The 16,445-nt window shown below is 38.1% G+C and overlaps 1 long non-coding RNA gene across 1 annotated transcript; it reads right to left on the minus strand.

Annotated features, from left to right (window-relative positions):
* Positions 1-8,932: 8,932 nt before the first annotated feature.
* LOC143417005 (uncharacterized) lies at positions 8,933-13,716 on the minus strand. The gene is made up of 3 exons (XR_013097240.1): positions 13,631-13,716; positions 11,563-11,627; positions 8,933-9,018 (listed from the first exon to the last, which is right to left on the minus strand). It is a non-coding gene; the product is annotated as an uncharacterized LOC143417005 (long non-coding RNA).
* Positions 13,717-16,445: the final 2,729 nt, after the last annotated feature.

A 16,445-nucleotide genomic window follows, 5' to 3' on the forward strand; every position in this document is an offset into this window, starting at 1 on the left:
CAGGGACATTACTGGATATTCTTGTGTAATTGCTACAGAATAATTTATGTTATACTTTGTTATTGCTACAGAAGAATATTTATTTTATTATTTTACATTTACAGTTTTTTTTCCCCCGGGGTCCCTGTGACACCACATTGAAGAGCCGTAGGCTGGATCTCTTAAAATCTCACTGCTGGGTTTGTAAGGCCATGTTACTCCTAAATTTCTATCTTGTTCAAAGAGAAGATATAAAACAAAGTTCTAAGCTAATCGACCTTAGTGTTCTCCTTTTTTAAAAAGAATCGATAAGAGAATCGATAAAGAATCGAATCGTTAAACAGAATCGAAAATGGAATCGGAATCGTGAAAATCTTATCAATACCCATCCCTACCCTTGGCGTGCGCCCTCACAACAATGGCTGAGCGTAATTGTGCAGATGTGTTTTACCTCCACAAACAGCTGAGACGTGGTTTGGATACATGTGGCAAAAAAGTGAGGTGTTGTGGCCATACTTGCCAACCTTGAGACCTCAGAATTAGGGAGACATTCAAAAGGGCTGTTTGGGGGGATAAATATATTTTACAGCGTTTATTTATCGGATAAAATACGTTAAATGTCACCGTTATTATTGGCCGGCCCGGAAACAGTGGGGGTGTCCAAATTCAGAGGCTGCTTCCACCTGAGGACCCGGCCTTCGCGGTCTAAAGAAAGCCGGGTAGTACGTCACGAGCTCCCTCGGTGGAGTGAAACTCTGCCGTCTGCTCCTTGCTATCTAAAATATAACAGGACACTGATGTAAACTCTTCTGTTTAATTAGTTTTCTGTTTGATGTTTATTCAGCTGTGTGAAAACCCCAGAGGAACCCTCCCGATGGAATAATAAAGTTTAATTTAATTTAATCTAATAACTTTAATCTCAGCCAAACCGATTTACTCACGAATAAATAAAACACTGAAAAAGCCAAACAATAACATTTTTAAGTTATCAAAGTGACTTATATATCATGTTTAACCCGAGTGGTGAAAGACCGCGGGGGTTTGAAGACGATGTGTCGGTCGGCTCAGATATTTGAAGTTTACACAACAACATTCTCACCTGAAAATATGTTAAAAGTTTTTTTGCGACCCAGAAAGAGAAATAAGAGTGATATTAAAACTAAGTCGCTGCCGTCATTGTTGGAAACTGGAATTGGCTGGGCCGCGCTATGAATTCTGCATATGGTTTTTCAACTTTGTTGTCCGGGTGGATAATCTGGAGAAAGGTGGGATTCTCCCGGAAAAATCGGGAGGGTTGGCATGTATGGTTGTGGCAACATCACTAACCTTGTCAAACACCTCAGAGTAAATCATATCACAGAATATGACGAGCGTATGTTGAGGCGAACTGAAGAGGAGGAGAGGGACAGGTGACGTCTCTCACGGAGTCCTTTAGTGCTGCAGGCAGGCAAGGTGTTCAAATAGTGCACAACTTCAGTTTTTTTATTTCTATATGATGATCTCTGCATTATTAAGTGATAAGAACAAGAAATCTGATGTCCTGTAATCATTATGACGCTATAATTTGAGATACAATAAATAAAATCCTTTTTTGTACAAAGTATCGGTATCGGATCAGTATCGTCGATACCACCCTGAATATTACTTGGTATCGGACCGGAAAGGAAATCAGTGGTATCGCACATCACTAATGGACACTGACTATAGTTTTTAAACTCATTTTCATCTTTCAGAGGAGTTTTACCAGATGTGTGTTTGTGTGTTTAACTACTTAACCAGCACTGTGTTGTATGTACACAAAACAGACTACTTAGCAACAAACCAACTTTAAGTATTATCTTTGGCTCTTTGTTACCGTCATCCAGAATTACATCTTTTTCTTTTTACATTTGTTTAATTGGAGCTATTAAAAGTATAGAGTTTGACAGGATAACATTTTATTTTTGTACCAAAAAGGTGGTTCTTATAGAGCTATTTCCCAAAAACGTTGCATAACTCAACACAGTGTGCAGTATGCTGTTAGAAAAATTTCAGAAACTGGACAGGTGGACGAGAAAGGATGTGGCAAACCTAAAAAAAAATTTCTAGAGCAGTTAAACAATATCTGAAAGTGATGTCTCCACAAAATAGGAAAACCTGAGGCATACAATATATCTGGTCTTTTATTTGATAGATCTACTGTATAACAGGTCTACTGTATATATGACCCCAGGTGCAGGCTATGTAAAGATGCCCCTGACACAGTCCAGCACATAACAGCATGCTAGCTGGCAGGTGCTAGCTGGCAGGGCATACATACAGTTAAGAGTTTACCCCCAAGTTAGGCAAGTGGCTCTAGCAGATCACAGGCTTCAAGCTCCCAGGCCTCTGGTAGAGGACCCAAACTTGAAGAATAGACTGCCCCACAGGGGCAAGAGGGGAATTTTATACTACACACAGACAACTACACCACTGACAACAGCTATTGGAAAGAAAACCAAGATCATTTCACCTTTGGATTCATTAAGCCAGAATATAAATGCATGTAGCTGCCTGCAAAATAGTAGCTGCAGCAATCTTTACTTCCCTTCTGTGTGGAACATGTTCTCCCAGTGTTCCTGTGTATTCTCTTAGAGAACTTCAGCTTCCTCCCACATCCCAAAAACATGCAGTTCATGTTCATTTACTTTGAATGATACCCTATCAATTTAGGGATCATAATAATTAATTTGAAATTGCTTTGAAAATTTCAAAAACAGCTATTAAACAAATGTGTCTTACCTATGTTTCTCCTGTTGTACCAAGTACAGAAAGCATATCCAATAAGACCCACACCAATTGCCACAGTACCTAAGATTAAATAAAAAGCAGTTCTGGATAAATGAATCCTGGAAGAATGTTAACAAAGACAAATAAACAAACACACACAAAACTGCTAACATATCTAAAAAAGTTCATGTCTTGCCCTCTCTTTCCCTCTGCTTCCCTGCCTTTCTTCTCTGCCCTGTCCAATGAAGCCATTAAAGGCCAAAATTTCAAAAAGCATTATAGTAAAGTTAAAAATTGTTGGTTTGGTATTAGTAATGCTGAAACAAAGAATATGTAAAAACAGTGCTCACTGAAACAGATTGCCTGTGATTGCCTACAATTTAAAACTGACTTTAGAGTTGGCTACAACAAAATAAGAAACACAATGTATTGCTCTAGTTAGGTCTAGCTCATGTTACAGCAGAGTCAATAATCTAGAAATTAAAAAGAGCCAAACAGAAAGTAATACGAAAACAAAACAAAACATGGAGGCCGTATACTACTCATCCACTAATTTACCTGATATCATTTTGTTCATCTCACTTCCAACAGCAGTAGACAGAATATGTGAACGCACCAAGGGGCTACAAACAGAAATTGTGAAAATCCAAATATATTATATAAAGTAATTTGTTTTTAATATATGAACAACTGATGAGCAATCTAATTTTCTCGAAGTCAACTTCACATTGAATGAACATAAGAGACTAAACATAAGAGACTATTTCTTGAGAACATGACTTTTCGATATGGTTCATTATAGCCTTGTCCAGCTTCCTTAACATTTTAAAGGACACATAGCACCTAGACCGAAATATCACTGTATACATGTTTTTGGCAAGTAAGTTTTGAGCTCTCATCTTTGGCATGTTTTTAAAGACTCAACTAAACAAAAAATTATGTTTATTTTTTTCAACAGGTTTACCCATTAAAATTTAAATAGGTTCTTGATAAGTTGTCTGTTATGTCCAAATGCAACACTGGTTCATCCCTTGAGTGAGGTGCCCTTTCTTATGCTTCACCTCATCAGTGTTAAGGAGCTTACCAAACAAACAAACAAACAAAAATATTCCTCTTCAAATGCACAGGTTCACTAAACTGGACTGAAAATGTGTGGAAAAGCAGCAACTGTCCAAACAAAACCTGTGCAATATATAAATAAATTTTGGGAAAATAATTATGGGAAAGGTAAAACATTCAGGAAAAAAATAAGCTATCATAGGCTCATTTTCTTCTGTCTTATTTCATGACCTCTTCAGTCTGCTGTATTTTCTGTCATTTTTTCGTATATTTTATCAGATGATGAAGCTCATTATTGATAAACATTTATTTAAAACAGAATAGTGATACAGTTACAGCAAAACAGCTGAAGTATATGATCCATATCAGTTTTATTAATACCACAATATTTTAATTAAAAAAGCTTTTAAAATGTCTGGTTCTGGTTAAATGTCACACCCTGACTTACTTTTCCATGCTAATAAAGAGAGAAAAAACTACCTACACATTTAGCCACTTAGTTGCTCTTAGCCAGCTGACAGCCAGGAGCAACTTCTGTTAAAATCAAGAATTTCTCCTGAGGACAGCGCATGCTCTCACAGTTACCCCAATATAACACAAGTGATAATCTGCACTGCAAAACAGAGTCAACCTCTGTGATTGCATGAACCTAAATCAGCAAAACAGGCATATTTCTATATTGTCAGGTCATTCCATCCAGAGGAAAATACTTCTGCATATTTTTGAGTTAAACTTTATTATAAATTCTACATGATGTCACAAATTTTGCAATGTTTTTACATCAATTTTATTAATGAATTGCATAGTTTTAAAAACTGAATTTGAACAGCAATCTAACAGTCAGATAAAACTGTGATTTATTTGATCAAAAGACAAAAAAATACATCAGTAGCATTCACTAAGAAAGTTTTACAGTACATGCAATCATGGGAATATCTGTCACACAAACAGTGGTAGAGTTGTTAAAACTGGTTCAAGTTTTACCCTCTCTAAACTACAAACTGCAGCCAGGTTTTAAATCATCCAGTCTTATTTTGCTTATATTCACAAACAATTCTGCTTTTAATTTCAGGGATTTTACCACTAAGAAGTTTAAAAATAATTTCAGTAAATTTCCACATACCTGTTAAATGTGTCAAAGCTTCAGTCTCCTTTTTCAATGTTCAACACTATAAATGTCCTCAAAGAAAATCGTTGCACTTTAACCCTGGTAAACGGCAATCAAAGCTGGGTGTGTGTTTACAGTTTTCTTGATCTTTGTCTTGTACTACTTTTACTACACACACAAACACACACACGATTCCTTTTCAGAAAGTTAAACTGTTCCTTTACAAAAACATTAAGTGTCAAGTATACCCAACCGAAACAAGCAATGTTACAGAAAACAGGTAACAGTGAGATACATACAGAATAAAATTGAAAACAAAAAAAACATGTGACGTGATTTGCAGTGAACATCAACTGTGACTCTGAACATTTGGATTGCGGTAATGGCATGTAATAACCTGTCATAAAATCAGTTAATATAACTCTGCTTCTACAGACACATATAACAAACAAAATCTCAAGGGCAACAGTGGATTTCCTTGTCTTTTAAAGTGCAGATGAAATTTATGTAACTTATTAAAATAAAGGACAGAGTAGGACTAGGACTCACATAATAATGGTACAGGGCCCAGTGAACTGAAAAAAAAAGGGATTTAAACAAATCTCACAAGAAGCAATCATTAAGTGATGTACCTGCCAAAATGTGGCAATAACATAAGGATTTGTAGTGACTAGTCTAACGAATGTCTTTCTCCTGGGTGTAATTAAATAACATACTGCAATACATTTAAGAATAGTGTTCTGTGTAATATGTGTAATAATTACTTTTTAATGACCCCAACACTGATCACAAAAAAGAGAGTGAATACCTCCCACAAGCACAAACATTTGACCACACAGAATATATTTACGTTACGTTGAAACCAAGCACACCATTGTTTTTCTTGTGACATTACCAATAAATTTGATGTGTCACATGGCCCTCTTCCTATTGAAAAAACAAAAGTTGTATCCAAGATGGCCGACTTCTAAATGGCCACCATGGTCACCACCCATGTTGAGGAGTTTGCCCCCTCACATATACTAATGTGCCACCAACAGGACTTTAATATCACCAACCATTCCCATGTTATTACGGTGTATCCATATAAATGGCCCACCCTGTAGAAAAATAAACCACCATTCACTACGAAATCGGTTTTCCCTCTGTGTATGGTTTTGGGGACCAGGGCGGGGCAATCTTTTCAAACTTATGTTGCGTTCCTGTACCCCTAGACTGGGGCGTAACAACAACTGCAATCAAAGACATGTACGAATAAACCCTCTTGATTAAGCTAAAGATGATGTTACTTTTGGGGTAGCTGGGGAAAAGTGAATAAAAAAGGCATATATATCTTTGTAGTATTTTATTAACTAATCAGTCTGTGTTGCAAGTATCTATTTTTCTATGTTCTATGTTTGCACAAACATTCAGACCAGTGGGTGCCTTTGAATCACCCATTAACTTAACCCCACTGCTTTAACTGCATGTTAAATGACCCGAACTCTTTCATGGCATGCATTTTTAATTTCTCTTTGCTATTTGGGCTGATTGGGACCTGATGAATGTAAAAACAAAGAATTACATGATTTTTTTTAACCTGATTTTTGTTCCTGAGAAAAATGAGATTCACATATGAGGAAATTTGTTTTAAATTTCGATAGAACAGTGGCAGTATAACGTCCTCGTACGTGGAAATCAGGCCGTTGTAGAGCAAATAGTATTTTGATCTAAAACAAACAGTGTTGTCTGTTTGTGAGTTAGAAAAACAAGCACAAAAACAAAGTCCAGTTGCAATATATACTGATAATAACAGCCAAAACAAGTCATGAGTAGAATTCACAACCATTTTTATTTTATTTCTTGACACTCCTTACTGAATCATTATAATGTCTGATTACAATGATTTAGATACGAAACTGTCACGGCTGGGGCAGCAGTCGTGTGGTGGAGTGAATGAGGACCCAAGTTGCAGACAGCGGTGGAGATGCAAGTGAGGTTTATTTCCAGTGCTCAAAAACAAAAGTGAGGGCAGAACTGAACAAAAACCTAAACTGGGAGTAACTAATAAACAAACCTGAAAACATAAGGACACCGGAAGACACACAGAAATGGCACGGAGAAAGAAGGGCAGAGAGACATGGAAAAACACTGAGTGACACAGACGAACCGACGAGGAACACAGGCAGGCACACACTGTGGTCGTGTCCAAATTCATGGGCTGCATCCTCCGGCCTTCGCGGTCTACGTGGGCCGGGTCCTCAGAAGGTCGGGTAGGCCGGAAGTAAACGGCTGGGGAAATTGGACAGTCTAGCCTTCTGATTAGCGTCACCGCTGTCTCGGTGGAGTTTAATAAACTTGGCCGTCTGCTCCTTGCTATCTAAAATATAACAGGACACTGGCATAAATTCTCGACCGTCTCATACTTCTGTTTAATCAGTTTTCTATTTGACGTTTAGTCAGCTGTGTAAAAACCAAGGAGGAACCCACCAGGGGGATTAATAAAGTTTTATTTTATCTAATCTAATCTAATAACTTTAATCTCAGCCAAACCGATTTACTCACGAACAAACAAAACACTGAAAAAAGCCCAACAATAACATTTTTAGGTTGTCTTAGTGACTTATATATTACGTTTAACCCGAGCAGCGAAAGTCCGCGGTGATCTGAAAATGATGTGCCGGGAGTTGTGCCGTTCTCAGCCGCATCAGTGACCCTCAAGCTCCCGGCTAGCTATCGAGCTGGTGGGTAGCAGACGTCTCCGAAAACGTCGAAGCACTTTTGCAAATATGCGATATCTTAATAAACAGAGCAGATATTTGATGTTTACACAGCTACTTTCTCGCCTGAAAATATGTTAAAAGTTTATTTTGTGACCCAGAAAAATTAGTATGGGTAATTTGAAAACTTAGTAGCGGCCGCCATTGTTGGAAACTGGAGTTTGGCTGGGCCGTGCTATGAATTCTGGGATATGGTGCGCCACGAAGGACACACCCGACCCATCCTTCAAATTCGGGGAAAAGGAGGACGCATTTGTCGGCTGCATTCGGAGGAGTCTACGAATTTGGACAGCCTTCGGCGCGTCGCTGTGACGTAATCGGTCTACAAATGCGGCCTCAGGAGGATGCAGCCCATGAATTTGGACACGACCTATAAATACACACAAGGTAACGAGGGAATGACACACCAGAGGGGAACACAGCTGAACCTAATTAGACACAACAAGACACAAACCTTCTAAATAAAACAGGAAACTCACAGACTGTTTTACAACACAAAACTCGGGGACACGAACAGAGCACAGGGGGAAGACATAGGTAGGGACAATAAAAGACGAGAACCAAACCCAAAGAACAAACGCAAAATCAGAATAAGCTAGAAAATAATAACAATAAACTCAAAACGCTGGGTCACTGACCCAGGATGATGACAGAAACTATGAAGGACTATCAATACAACTTAACAAATAAGTCTTAGTCATACACCCAACCAGCATTTCAAGTTTGTACAAATGCAACTGACTGAGTTAAGACAAGTAATCAGCACCTGTGCACTATGTACAGTACTAGGCTGGTACAGCATTGACAGCTTGGACTTTTTATTGAGTTGTTTACAATAGCCAGACGTAAAGTACAACTGTGTGACTCTTAGACACAATCTCAACATAAATTTACTCTTTTTCATGCACAGAAATCGTAGACGATTGTAAGACCTGCCTTATGTTGCAGTTAACTATTAATTGTATTATTTCATTTTGTTAAAAAGAAAAGCTTCATTTGAGCTTCATTAACTGAGAAAGGAGAATTTCGTGATTAAAAACATCTTTCAAACACAAAGTCAATTTGAGCTTTGTAGTACATTATCAACTACTTAGACTATTGCAAGTAGAGTATGTGTTGTCAGTAGTAGCTGGTCCACATGGAGCACAAAATTTTCATATTCTCTCTGCTGGTCATCTAGTTTTGATTTGACATTTAATAGGTCTATTTTTTCTGATGTGTCATCTACTTGTTGAAGCTTCTTCTTGTTCTCATTTTTCTCTGCCTCTATCCTTTTGAGCTGCTGTGTAAGTTGATCTCTGTGTTCCTCAAGCTCCTCCTTTTGTTCCTTCAGGGTACGAATCGCTGCATTTTTCTTTTCCAAGCCTATTATCGATCCAAAACAGAAACATGTTTTTAAAACAAAAACTTGCTATCAAGTGTAACACAGACACCAAGATTATTTTGAAGAAAGTAATTAATGAAAGTATGATTCAATATGTAATACTTTTTGTTTTTACAAACCCAGGGAAAGAAAACTCATGAAAGGCATTATAGCAATTAAATATCACACCAAGGTAAAACAGGAAAAGCTAGAAACAAATTTACTATACAGACAACTACATCTGTCTACAACTGCAATTCGAAACATGTAGTACACTCAACAAAAATATAAACGCAACACCTTTGTTACTGCTCCCATTCCCCATGGGATGGACGTAGAGACCTAAAATTCATTCCAGATACACAATATAACCATCCCTCCCAAACAGTGGTCACAAATCAGTCCAAATGTGTGGTAGTGGGCACATCTGCCATATTGAGATAATCCATCCCACCTCACAGGTGTGCCACATCAGGATGCTGATCTGACATCATGAGTAGTGCACAGGTGTACCTCAGACTGCCCACAACAAAAGGCCACCCTGGAATGTGCAGTTTTGTCTCACAGCAAAATGCCATAGATGCCACAAGCAATGAGGGAGCGTGCAATTGGCATGCTGACAGCAGGAATGTCAACCAGATCTGTCGCCCGTGCATTGAATGTTCATTTCTCAACCATAAGCCGTCTCCACAGGCGTTTCAGAGAATATGGCAGCACATCCAACCGGCCTCACAACCGCAGACCTCGTGTAACCACACCAGCCCAGGACCTCCACATCCAGCAGGTTCACCTCCAAGATCGTCTGAGACCAGCCACCCAGACAGCTGCTGGAACAATTGGTTTGCACAACCAAACAATTTCTGCACAAACTGTCAGAAACCGTCTCAGGGACGCTCAACTGCATGCCCGTCGTCCTCATCGGGGTCTTGACCTGACTCCAGCTCGTCGCCGTAACAGACTTGTGTGGGCAAATGCTCACATTCGATGGCGTCTGGCACGTTGGAGAGGTGTGCGCTTCACGGATGAATCATGGTTCACATTGTTCAGGGCAGATGGCAGCTGAGAATGTCCCAGTTCTTGCATGGCCAGCATACTCACCGGACATGTCACCCATTGAGCATGTTCGGGATGTGCTTGACCGGCGTATACGACAGCGTGTACCAGTTCCCACGAATATCCAACAACCTCGCACAGCCATTGAAGTGGAGTGGACCAACATTCCACAGGCCACAATTGACAATCTGATAGACTCCATGCGACGATGTGTTGCACTGCATGAGGCAAATGGTGGTCACACCAGATACTGACCGGTTCTGGGTCCCCAGACCCCCAATAGCGCAAAAAACTGCACATTCCAGGGTGGCCTTTTGTTGTGGGCAGTCTGAGGTACACCTGTGCACTACTCATGATGTCAGATCAGCATCCTGATGTGGCACACCTGTGAGGTGGGATGGATTATCTCAATATAGCAGATGTGCCCACTACCACACATTTGGACTGATTTGTGACCACTGTTTGGGAGGGATGGTTATATTGTGTATCTGGAATGAATTTTAGGTCTCTACGTCCATCCCATGGGGAATGGGAGCAGTAACAAAGGTGTTGCGTTTATATTTTTGTTGAGTGTAATAAACCTTCTTTATTAAATGTAAGATACCTTCACTTTCGGAGTCATTAAAGTGGGAAATGAATGCATATGAAAGACTTATCAACGTAGCATTTTCACAGCATTATCTTAAGACATTCTAAGAATCTCTGTATCTGTTTGTCTAGATTTTATCCACAAGTACTCAATATCTAGTTGCCTCCAATGTGTATCAGAAACAGATTTATCTTCATTCCGTTCTTCTCTGCTGTGTAATAACATGCACCACACAATGACTGCATAACATATGTCAAGATTATTGTTGGACATTTTAAAATTAGTAACTTAGAGACACGTTTTTTTTGGTGCCACAAACTATGGTAGCAATCTTTGTGGTATTGTGGAGGTATAAGCATCGACAACACAGAGCTCTCAGTTCTCACTCCTTCTTTATTCCTCTCCAACATCAACTGCACATATTGCGCCCCAAAACACAGGAACACACTTCCTTAACACTGGGTGTTAGTGGAGCCCTCTAGTGGTCCACCACAGTATAATATTTTATATCATGTTCCATAACATACACACACAGACACACATAGATATAGCTGACCTGGGTCAGTCATGCACCCAGTATTATAAGCTTTCAACAGCTGGGGCACTTGGAATAAAAATAATTGGTGAAAAATATTCCCCTTGTGTGATACAAGCGCTAATATATTTCCAGATGAGGCTCAGACACTGTTACCCTATAACAAAGAAAGTTATTAGAAAAATTTTAAGAAAAAAATCAGTTAATTTACTAATGCTACCTTATTTTTGACTTATCTCCAAGAAGAAGCGTATTAAAAGAAAAAGTTAACATTAATTTTAAAATAATTTGACATAAAAATATGCAATTTGTTAAATATTAACAAACTGTATTGGAAAGTTTTCTGTGTATAACACTGGTTTTACTCACATGGAAGTGCCTTTGTGTCTTCATCTTGTGGCATTCTGTCTTTGCTGGATCAGATTCCACTGATTCTGAAATGTAAGTTATATGTACTTGTTATAAAGAAACTGAATATGAAAATGCAACATGTACAAATGGACTGGAAACCTGTGGACCTTTACATTTACAAAGCCTCAGTGACATTGGTGATGTCAATACAGAGTAAGGAAACGCTAAAAAGACAATACCTACGACAATACCTACCTACCATCATTTGTGTTTTAAGGGATGATTTTACCAGTAGTTTAAAGGTAATTCGCTCTAGTACAAGTACCAACATTTTTTCTTTGTAGGTAGGTATGCAAATAATTGCCACCATGTCATGGTGGAGGGATTTAAATGTCTCTGTGATATCCACAACAACAGGGGTTATGTTGTCATGGCTTTTGCCTATGGTATGGTGTCTCAAGGCAAATTAATCCCAGTTGTGGGGCCCGGCAAGGAACGAAAATGAGCAAAAAGAATAAAAACAAAATCTACAAATTAGTTCAACCTGTCTGGGACAGGGTTCCTGAGGCCAAGCCTAGGGAGATAGCTCAAAAGAGAGCACCTGGTGGCCAAGCTTTTGTCCATGGAGCCCAGCCAGGTTAAGCCTGACGAGGTGACATGGGCTCAGCCTCTTGTGGGCCCACCTCACACAGAATGCATCATAGTGGTTGGTTGTGTGTCACATGTAAGTAAGAGCCTGAGGCCCTAATAGTCTGATCCCTAGCTGCCACGGCTGGCTACTGGGACATGGAAAATTGTGTCTTTACTGGGGAAGGAGTCTGATACTGTGTGTGGTTGTGAGATAAAGTCAGCTTCAGATACAAGCAGCAGAAATTTGCTTTCATCAAAGGGTGGCTCGACCTTGTGCTGCATAATGGTAATTACATCCTCTTCAGTTCTGAATCGTAATTTAACTGAAATATGACCAGTTGCATTTATTTTGCGTTTCACAAGCCTGCTGTTATTTATGTTGTCTGGATATTATATGTGGCAATAGCAGTGGCAAAACCAAACTTACAAACACACAATACAGCCATCCATCCATTTTTGGGTGACAGGGGCAGCAGGCTAAGCAGGGAACCCCAGACCACCTCCTCCCCAGCTCACTCCTCCAGCCAAGGCGTTCCAGAGCCAGCTGAAAGATATAATCTCCAGCACGTCCTGGATGTGCTCCTACCAGTGGGACATGCGATGGACTGGTACAGTGTCTGCATCACTGCAGCCGCAGCACCACTCTGTCTTCCGTCTGTCAATCTCATGCCCCCCCCCATTTTTCTGTTCATCTTTCATTACTTCTTCCGATTGGTGTGTTTTCTGTTTCTTGCAACATTTTAATGGAAGATGAAGGTGTTTATTGCACAGCCCACCTTCTTCTTTTTGGCAAAAAAGGTATTATATTGATACAGAGGACAGATTATCTTCTAGATAAAACTGAATTCAGTTATAATTAAAGGAACACGTTTAGCCTCAATTCATCATGTATAACTCAGTTTCCTTACACTTTAATATAACACTAGTTAAATTAAAAAAAAGGTTTAAAAATATTTATATATCATCAATAAACAACTGTGACTTGTGTTTCCATGGTAAAAAAAAAAAAAAAAAAAGACAAAATACATGTAAATGTAAATCCATTATCAGTTAACACTGACTCAGTGTCATGAATTTGTGTGTCAAGACCAAATCATGTGGAAGCTAAAAATAAATAAAGAAAGAAAGAATTTGCAATAATGGACATAACATAACAGTAGGCATGAGACAAAACTATTGATTTTTGTCATCTCATCCTTCAACAATATTTACCACCTCAGTTAATTTCCAGTAAATACAAGAAAGCAATCATTTGTTGAAAGAATTCTGTTTGTTAAAACTGTGCCTTGCATCTCTGGTTCTAAGTTGTACTTTCTCCAAAGTTCAAACTGCAGCTAATTTTTCCAGTTTCATAGTTTCATGTGAAACTATATACACAGACATTTTTGGTAATGATATTTTCTCATTACCACAATAATTATACAAATAATAATAACCTTTGTAAATAGCTACATACCTTTTAGATGTGTGAAAGATTTGGTTAGCTTTAGGGTGTGGTGTGGAGCGCATAATAACCTTAATTACATTGCATTGTACTTTAACCCTTGTCAACAATAACTAAAATGGGTGTGTTCACCCAGTTTTATTGTCACTAGTCTTGTGCTACACCATTTGAATTGTATGCATTCCTATGTTCCCCTTTAATTAAAGAATTCTGTCAATAAATTAGTAACTGCTAACTGTAACCAGAATACAAACGCACACACACACAGAAAACATACAGATAACAGTGAAATGTTTACAACATTTAAATAAAACACTGGCTTTAAAACACAAACTTTGATTTAAAAATTCTGAATATCAGTAATGGGAAGTAATTAAATTCAATCCAGTTTTATTTATATAGTTCCGAATCACAAAAACTGTTGCCTCAAGGCACTTTATATTGTAAGGTAAAGTCAATACAACAATACAAAGAAAAAAGAGAAAGCAAATATGATCCACTGTGAGTAAGCACTTTGGCGACAGTGGGACGGAAGCTCCAGCATGATAATGGTAACCCTGACCAGGTTAATCTGATTAACCTACTTAAACGGTAAATGGACTGATTCTTATATAGCACTTTTCTACTTTCCCAGAGAACTCAAAGCACTTTATAAAACTTGCCTCATTTACACAAGCAAAAGTTGAAGTGCTTTCTATTTAACATTCCAACACTTGCATGGGCTTAGTATTTCACTCAAGGATATCCCATATGGAAAATATATATATAAATCATATAAAGTTTGTATCTGTCTTGTGTGAAACTTGTATGAAAAGCATATAAGAGTGAAAACAGATATAAGATTTGAAAAATTATATAATGAAACTTGTATGTTTTGGATACTTACTAAAACAATGTATGAAAGTAATGAGAAAGTGGCCACTTTCATGAGTAAATCATGTAAGCCTTATATGATTTAATCACATATAAGTTTTTACTATTTCTTTTCCATATGGGATTTGGCATGCAGATTGAAGCAGGACAGGATCGAACCACCAACCTTTCGATTAGTTTTGGAGTTTGTACGTGCTTTGCAGTTTGTACGTGCTTCAGAATTTGTACGTGCTTCGGAATTTATACGTGCTTCGGAGTTTGTAAGTGTTTGGGAGTTTGTACGTGCTTTGCAGTTTGTACGTGCTTCAGAATTTGTACGTGCTTTGGAGTTTGTACGTGCTTTGGAGTTTGTACGTGTTTTTGAGTTTGTGGGTGCTTTGGAATTTGTACATGCGTTTGAATTTGTATGTGCTTTGGAATTTGTTCATGCTTTTTGGAGTTTGTACGTGCTTTGTCTGTAGGGGCCATCACAAATCTTCTATTGTAGGGCCAATTACACTAAAAATACCATAATTAGTAGTTTCACAGTGATATACATTTACATTTATAGCTTAAAAATGTGTATCAATAACCGAAACATATCATTTTTACAGCTCTAAGATTTCATTCATACATTTCTACGGATAAAAATTATCTTTATCTATCCTGATCCAGTCACCAATAAGCTTTGTGTAATATAACGATTAGTAACAGAAATGTATAAGAGGTTTCAAAATTAGTAATTGTTTAGGAAAAATCTTTTGCCAATGCTCTCTGTATTTTGATATATTGTTGATGAGAACATTCACACTATTTGATGTGGTATGGGTATTTTATATATTTTTGTGATATAAGTCAGTGGAGTGTTTTTTAACACAATTCAGAAAACAACATTCAGATTTAGAATCTCAGGAATACATCAGTTAACTTGGTTTGATCATCAAACATATATATATTTTTTAATAGTTCATTGCTTACTCCTCTCTTCCACCATTCATGTCCATCTGTTTATGACCACTGTGTACCCATCTTCTGATGACTACATTCAGCAGGATGTTGCACCATATCACAAAACTGTGATCAGTTTGGGTGCGACCCTGGCTCAGGGGTTTGGGAGGCATATCTGTAACCGGAAGATCGCCGGTTCGATCCCTGGGCTCTCTGTCCTGGTCGTTGTGTCCTTGGGCAAGACACTTTACCCTACCGCCTACTGGTGATGGCCAGAGGGGCCGATGGCGCAATATGTCAGTCTGCCCCAGGGCAGCTGTGGCTACAACCGTAGCTTGCCTTCACCAGTGTGTGAATGTGCGAATGAATGAATAATGGCATTGTTAAGTGCTTTGGGTGCCTTGAAAAGCGCTATATAAATCCAATCCATTATTATTATCATGTCAAACTGAGTTATTAAACATCACAATGAGTTCACTAAACTCCATCAGCCTCCACATTCACCAGATCCCAAACCAAGGGCACCTTTTGGATGTGGTGGAACAGGAGATTTAAATCATGGATTTGGCACTGTTCAATCTGTGGCAACTGCTTCTTTAGAGTATACTTTAAAGATAATTAAATGTAATTATAATTACATTTACAGAGATACAGTACATTTCAATAGTAATAATAATGGTCCATAGTGCATTAACTTGTTAACGTTGCATCAAGTCAGTGGTGGGCTTAACTGCAAGGAATAGATTAATAACAAAATAAAGATCCTTGTTTTAGAAAAAGTAAGTGACTGAAAAGTATTTGAGTGTGATACCACCTGCCAAACTTAATTAATAAAAATGAAATACCATAAAAATAATGAAATAATGTTAACAATATAATGGGTTTAGTTTGTAAGGTCAAGAGCAAGAATGCATTATAAAAGCTCTAACAATCACTGTCTTTGAAAAGTCAAATCTATATGTACATTTTGGAAACAATGTCATGTGACTGAACTGTTACATCTATTAAAAAAAAAAAACTAACTCAG

This window comes from Maylandia zebra, linkage group LG3, assembly GCF_041146795.1.
Source record: "Maylandia zebra isolate NMK-2024a linkage group LG3, Mzebra_GT3a, whole genome shotgun sequence".
NCBI classification, from domain to species: domain Eukaryota; kingdom Metazoa; phylum Chordata; class Actinopteri; order Cichliformes; family Cichlidae; genus Maylandia; species Maylandia zebra.